Source organism: Rutidosis leptorrhynchoides, chromosome 2 (assembly GCF_046630445.1).
Source record: "Rutidosis leptorrhynchoides isolate AG116_Rl617_1_P2 chromosome 2, CSIRO_AGI_Rlap_v1, whole genome shotgun sequence".
NCBI classification, from domain to species: domain Eukaryota; kingdom Viridiplantae; phylum Streptophyta; class Magnoliopsida; order Asterales; family Asteraceae; genus Rutidosis; species Rutidosis leptorrhynchoides.
In genome coordinates this window covers 542,892,042-542,900,268 of record NC_092334.1, presented here as the reverse complement: position 1 = coordinate 542,900,268, position 8,227 = coordinate 542,892,042, and positions in this window count along the sequence as shown.

Genomic DNA, 8,227 nt, shown 5'->3' with positions numbered 1-8,227 from the left:
TTTATAAAAGGCTTTCGTTCGAAAGATGGGGGATATCACATTGGGAAATCCATAAGTTACGATGTGTTTACTTTGACGCATATATTGCGGGGAACCCAAATGCTATTTTACGCAATGGGTTAAGAAATTATTTTGACTCAATATATCCGAATATTGGACTTCGTGATTTAGAAAAAGCGGCTAACATGCAACATAAAGAAGCATGTTATGCTTACGGATTAGTAATGTTCGGTTCTCACCAAAGTGAGAACAAGAACATCGGCCTACAACTATTAAACAAAACGTTCCCACAAGTGACGGAGTCGGTAATTGGGGTAAGAAATGAGGTTTTTAGATTGTTACGGGACTGTTGGACATTACGTAACCCTCGTCCCTTTGACGAAGTTACAACACGCTGTCTTATCAATGGCCATAACAGTTATGTTCCACAAGACCAAGGATGGGAAGTAATCCTAGTAAAACCAGAATGCATGACTTGTTTCTGGACGTATGAATTACGTGTCTTTATTGCCTTTGCTGAACGACTTGTGTACTAGCTAGAATTATCTTCACAACCATCTTGTATCAAATTTATTGTGTGCTATATTTCATGCTATATGTAAAATAAGCGGTATTGTAAGTTTGTAAAATATTGTGTAAAAGTTTGAACGCGAAATATTATTATAATCAGTTTTTCATATAGAATTGTAGTAGTTGAATTGTATATTAGCTACTAAGTATGAACTTAACGGGTAGGTACTACCCGAATTTAAACTTATAAAACGCTAATATGAAGAAAAAGCTTTTATAAATGAGTTCATATTATGCTACGAAATACTATTAACCACTCTTAATATTCTGTATGATTAACTTGTTCCATTTGACTATTTGAAGGAAATGGCACCGACTACTCGACACACCGTGAATATGAATGAAGAGGAATTTCGTACTTTTCTAGCTTCAAACATAGCCGCGGTACAGGCTGCGCTACATACCAACAATAACCTTGGATCTAGCAGTACAGGAAATCGTGTAGGATGCACCTACAAAGAATTCACTGCCTGCAAACCTTTGGAATTTGATAGAACCGAAGGACCGATCGGATTGAAACGGTGGACCGAAAAGGTCGAATCGGTGTTTGCCATAAGTAAGTGTACTGAAGAGGACAAAGTGAAGTACGCTACGCATACCTTTACAGGTTCTGCGTTAACATGGTGGAATACCTATCTAGAGCAAGTGGGACAAGACGATGCGTACGCACTACCGTGGTCAGCATTCAAGCACTTGATGAACGAGAAGTACCGTCCCAGAACCGAGGTCAATAAGCTAAAGACAGAACTTAGAGGGTTACGAACCCAAGGATTTGATATTACCACGTACGAAAGACGATTCACAGAATTGTGCCTCTTGTGTCCGGGAGCATTCGAAGATGAGGAAGAGAAGATCGACGCGTTTGTGAAAGGATTACCGGAAAGAATCCAAGAAGATATAAGTTCACACGAGCCCGCCTCTATACAACAGGCATGTAGAATGGCTCACAAACTAGTGAACCAGATTGAAGAAAGAATTAAAGAACAGACTGCTGAAGAGGCCAATGTGAAGCAAGTCAAAAGAAAGTGGGAGGAAAACGGTGATAAGAATCACCAAAACAACAACAACAGCAATTACAACAATAATCGCAACAATTATCCCAACAATCGCAACATCAATCGCAACTACAACAAACGGCCCAACAACAACAACAATAACAACAACAACAACAACAACAGCTACAACAATCATCCCAACAACAATAATAACCGCAACAACAACAACAACAACAACAATCAGAAGCAGCTATGCCAAAGGTGTGAAAAGTATCACTCGGGGTTCTGCACCAAATTTTGTAACAAGTGTAAAAGAAATGGTCATAGCGCGGCGAAGTGTGAGGTCTACGGTCCAGGGGTTAACAGAACGAAAGGAACAAATGGTGTCGGAACGAGTAATGGCGGAGCAAGTAGTGTCGGAGTAAGTTATGCCAATGTAGTTTGTTATAAATGTGGAAAACCGGGCCACATTATTAGAAATTGCCCGAACCAGGAGAACACGAATGGACAAGGCCGTGGAAGAGTTTTCAATATTAATGCGGCAGAGACACAGGAAGACCCGGAGCTTGTTACGGGTACGTTTCTTATTGACAATAAATCTGCTTACGTTTTATTTGATTCGGGTGCGGATAGAAGCTATATGAGTAGAGATTTTTGTGCTAAATTAAGTTGTCCATTGACGCCTTTGGATAGTAAATTTTTACTCGAATTAGCAAATGGTAAATTAATTTCAGCAGATAATATATGTCGGAATCGAGAAATTAAACTGGTTAGCGAAACATTTAAGATTGATTTGATACCAGTAGAGTTAGGGAGTTTTGATGTGATAATCGGTATGGACTGGTTGAAAGAAGTGAAAGCAGAGATCGTTTGATACAAAAATGCAATTCGCATTATACGAGAAAAAGGAAAACCCTTAATGGTGTACGGAGAAAAGGGCAACACGAAGCTACATCTTATTAGTAATTTGAAGGCACAAAAAATAATAAGAAAAGGTTGCTATGCTGTTCTAGCACACGTCGAGAAAGTACAAATTGAAGAAAAGAGCATCAATGATGTTCCCATTGCAAAAGAATTTCCCGATGTATTTCTGAAAGAATTACCGGGATTACCCCCACATCGATCCGTTGAATTTCAAATAGATCTTGTACCAGGAGCTGCACCAATAGCTCGTGCTCCTTACAGACTCGCACCCAGCGAGATGAAAGAACTGCAAAGCCAATTACAAGAACTTTTAGAGCGTGGTTTCATTCGACCAAGCACATCACCGTGGGGAGCTCCTGTTTTGTTTGTCAAGAAGAAAGATGGTACATTCAGGTTGTGTATCGACTACCGAGAGTTGAACAAACTTACCATCAAGAACCGCTACCCACTATCGAGAATCGACGACTTATTTGATCAACTACAAGGCTCGTCTGTTTATTCAAAGATTGACTTACGTTCCGGGTATCATCAAATGCGGGTGAAAGAAGATGATATTCCAAAGACTGCTTTCAGAACACGTTACGGTCATTACGAGTTTATGGTCATGCCGTTTGGTTTAACTAATGCACCAGCTGTGTTCATGGACCTTATGAACCGAGTGTGTGGACCATACCTTGACAAGTTTGTCATTGTTTTCATTGATGACATACTTATTTACTCAAAGAATGACCAAGAACACGGTGAACATTTGAGAAAGGTGTTAGAAGTATTGAGGAAGGAAGAATGGTACGCTAAGTTTTCAAAGTGTGCATTTTGGTTGGAAGAAGTTCAATTCCTCGGTCACATAGTGAACAAAGAAGGTATTAAGGTGGATCCGGCAAAGATAGAAACTGTTGAAAAGTGGGAAACCCCGAAAACTCCGAAACACATACGCCAGTTTTTAGGACTAGCTGGTTACTACAGAAGGTTCATCCAAGACTTTTCCAGAATAGCAAAACCCTTGACTGCATTAACGCATAAAGGGAAGAAATTTGAATGGAATGATGAACAAGAGAAAGCGTTTCAGTTATTGAAGAAAAAGCTAACTACGGCACCTATATTGGCATTGCCTGAAGGGAATGATGATTTTGTGATTTATTGCGACGCATCAAAGCAAGGTCTCGGTTGTGTATTAATGCAATGAACGAAGGTGATTGCTTATGCGTCTAGACAATTGAAGATTCACGAACAAAATTATACGACGCATGATTTGGAATTAGGCGCAGTTGTTTTTGCATTAAAGACTTGGAGGCACTACTTATATGGGGTTAAAACTATTATATATACCGACCACAAAAGTCTTCAACACATATTTAATCAGAAACAACTGAATATGAGGCAGCATAGGTGGATTGAATTATTGAATGATTACGACTTTGAGATTCGTTACCACCCGGGGAAGGCAAATGTGGTAGCCGATGCCTTGAGCAGGAAGGACAGAGAACCCATTCGAGTAAAATCTATGAATATAATGATTCATAATAACCTTACTACTCAAATAAAGGAGGCGCAACAAGGAGTTTTAAAAATGGGAAATTTAAAGGATGAAATACCCAAAGGATCGGAGAAGCATCTTAATATTCTGGAAGACGGAACCCGGCATAGGGCTGAAAGGATTTGGGTACCAAAATTTGGAGATATGAGAGAAATGGTACTTAGAGAAGCTCATAAAACCAGATACTCAATACATCCTGGAACGGGGAAGATGTACAAGGATCTCAAGAAACATTTTTGGTGGCCGGGTATGAAAGCCGATGTTGCTAAATACGTAGGAGAATGTTTGACGTGTTCTAAGGTTAAAGCTGAGCATCAGAAACCATCAGGTCTACTTCAACAACCCGAAATCCCAGAATGGAAATGGGAAAACATTACCATGGATTTCATCACTAAATTGCCAAGGACTGCAAGTGGTTTTGATACTATTTGGGTAATAGTTGATCGTCTCACCAAATCAGCACACTTCCTGCCAATAAGAGAAGATGACAAGATGGAGAAGTTAGCACGACTGTATTTGAAGGAAGTCGTCTCCAGACATGGAATACCAATCTCTATTATCTCTGATAGGGATGGCAGATTTATTTCAAGATTCTGGCAGACATTACAGCAAGCATTAGGAACTCGTCTAGACATGAGTACTGCCAATCATCCACAAACTGATGGGCAGAGCGAAAGGACGATACAAACGCTTGAAGACATGCTACGAGCATGTGTTATTGATTTCAAAAACAGTTGGGATCGACATCTACCGTTAGCAGAATTTTCCTACAACAACAGCTACCATTCAAGCATTGAGATGGCGCCGTTTGAAGCACTTTATGGTAGAAAGTGCAGGTCTCCGATTTGTTGGAGTGAAGTAGGGGATAGACAGATTACGGGTCCGGAGATTATACAAGAAACTACCGAGAAGATCATCCAAATTCAACAACGGTTGAAAACCGCCCAAAGTCGACCAAAGAGCTACACTGACATTAAAAGAAAAGATATAGAATTTGAAATTGGAGAGATGGTCATGCTTAAAGTTGCACCTTGGAAAGGCGTTGTTCGATTTGGTAAACGAGGGAAATTAAATCCAAGGTTTATTGGACCATTCAAGATTATTGATCGTGTCGGACCAGTAGCTTACCGACTTGAGTTACCTCAACAACTCGCGGATGTATATAACACTTTCTACGTCTCAAATTTGAAGAAATGTTTTGCTAAAGAAGATCTCACTATTCCGTTAGATGAAATCCAAATCAACGAAAAACATCAATTCATCGAAGAACCTGTCGAAATAATGGATCATGAGGTTAAAAGACTTGAGCAAAACAAGATACCAATTGTTAAGGTTCGATGGAATGCTCGTAGAGGACCCGAGTTCACCTGGGAGCGTGAAGATCAGATGAAGAAGAAATACCCGCATCTATTTCCAGAAGATTCGTCAACACCTTCAACAGCTTAAAATTTCGGGACGAAATTTATTTAACGGGTAGGTACTGTAGTGACCCGACCTTTTCCATGTTTATATATATTAATTGAGATTGATATTTACATGATTAAATGTTTCCAACATGTTAAGCAATCAAACTTGTTAAGACTTGATTAATTGAAATATGTTTCATATAGACAATTGACCACCCAAGTTGACAGTTGATTCACGAACGTTAAAACTTGTAAAAATTATATGATGACATATATATGGATATATATATATATATAGTTAACATGATACTATGATAAGTAAACATATCATTAAGTATATTAACAATGAACTACATATGTAAAAACAAGACTACTAACTTAATGATTTTTAAACGAGACATATATGTAACGATTATCGTTGTACAGACATTTAATGTATATATATCATATTAAGAGATATTCATACATGATAATATCAAGATAATATAATAATTTAAAATCTCATTTGATATTATAAACATTGGGTTAACAACAATTAACAAGATCGTTAACCTAAAGGTTTCAAAACAACACTTACATGTAACGACTAACGATGACTTAACGACTCAGTTAAAATGTATATACATGTAGTGTTTTAATATGTATTTATACACTTTTGAAAGACTTCAATACACTTATCAAAATACTTCTACTTAACAAAAATGCTTACAATTACATCCTCGTTCAGTTTCATCAATAATTCTACTCGTATGCACCCGTATTCGTACTCGTACAATACACAGCTTTTAGATGTATGTACTATTGGTATATACACTCCAATGATCAGCTATTAGCAGCCCATGTGAGTCACCTAACACATGTGGGAACCATCATTTGGCAACTAGCATGAAATATCTCATAAAATTACAAAAATATGAGTAATCATTCATGACTTATTTACATGAAAACAAAATTACATATCCTTTATATCTAATCCATACACCAACGACCAAAAACACCTACAAACACTTTCATTCTTCAATTTTCTTCATCTAATTGATCTCTCTCAAGTTCTATCTTCAAGTTCTAAGTGTTCTTCATATATTCTACAAGTTCTAGTTACATAAAATCAAGAATACTTTCAAGTTTGCTAGCTCACTTCCAATCTTGTAAGGTGATCATCCAACCTCAAGAAATCTTTGTTTCTTACAGTAGGTTATCATTCTAATACAAGGTAATAATCATATTCAAACTTTGGTTCAATTTCTATAACTATAACAATCTTATTTCAAGTGATGATCTTACTTGAACTTGTTTTCGTGTCATGATTCTGCTTCAAGAACTTCGAGCCATCCAAGGATCCGTTGAAGCTAGATCCATTTTTCTCTTTTCCAGTAGGTTTATCCAAGGAACTTAAGGTAGTAATGATGTTCATAACATCATTCGATTCATACATATAAAGCTATCTTATTCGAAGGTTTAAACTTGTAATCACTAGAACATAGTTTAGTTAATTCTAAACTTGTTCGCAAACAAAAGTTAATCCTTCTAACTTGACTTTTAAAATCAACTAAACACATGTTCTATATCTATATGATATGCTAACTTAATGATTTAAAACCTGGAAACACGAAAAACACCGTAAAACCGGATCTACGCCGTCGTAGTAACACCGCGGGCTGTTTTGGGTTAGTTAATTAAAAACTATGATAAACTTTGATTTAAAAGTTGTTATTCTGGGAAAATGATTTTTATTATGAACATGAAACTATATCCAAAAATTATGGTTAAACTCAAAGTGGAAGTATGTTTTCTAAAATGGTCATCTAGACGTCGTTCTTTCGACTGAAATGACTACCTTTACAAAAATGACTTGTAACTTATTTTTCCAACTATAAACCTATACTTTTTCTGTTTAGATTCATAAAATATAGTTCAATATGAAACCATAGCAATTTGATTCACTCAAAACGGATTTAAAATATAGAAGTTATGGGTAAAACAAGATTGGATAATTTTTCTCATTTTAGCTACGTGAAAATTGGTAACAAATCTATTCCAACCATAACTTAATCAACTTGTATTGTATATTATGTAATCTTGAGATACCATAGACACGTATACAATGTTTCGACCTATCATGTCGACACATCTATATATATTTCGGAACAACCATAGACACTCTATATGTGAATGTTGGAGTTAGCTATACAGGGTTGAGGTTGATTCCAAAATATATATAGTTTGAGTTGTGATCAATACTGAGATACGTATACACTGGGTCGTGGATTGATTCAAGATAATATTTATCGATTTATTTCTGTACATCTAACTGTGGACAACTAGTTGTAGGTTACTAACGAGGACAGCTGACTTAATAAACTTAAAACATCAAAATATATTAAAAGTGTTGTAAATATATTTTGAACATACTTTGATATATATGTATATATTGTTATAGGTTCGTGAATCAACCAGTGGCCAAGTCTTACTTCCCGACGAAGTAAAAATCTGTGAAAGTGAGTTATAGTCCCACTTTTAAAATCTAATATTTTTGGGATGAGAATACATGCAGGTTTTATAAATGATTTACAAAATAGACACAAGTACGTGAAACTACATTCTATGGTTGAATTATCGAAATCGAATATGCCCATTTTTTATTAAGTCTGGTAATCTAAGAATTAGGGAACAGACACCCTAATTGACGCGAATCCTAAAGATAGATCTATTGGACCTAACAAACCCCATCCAAAGTACCGGATGCTTTAGTACTTCGAAATTTATATCATATCCGAAGGGTGTCCCGGAATGATGGG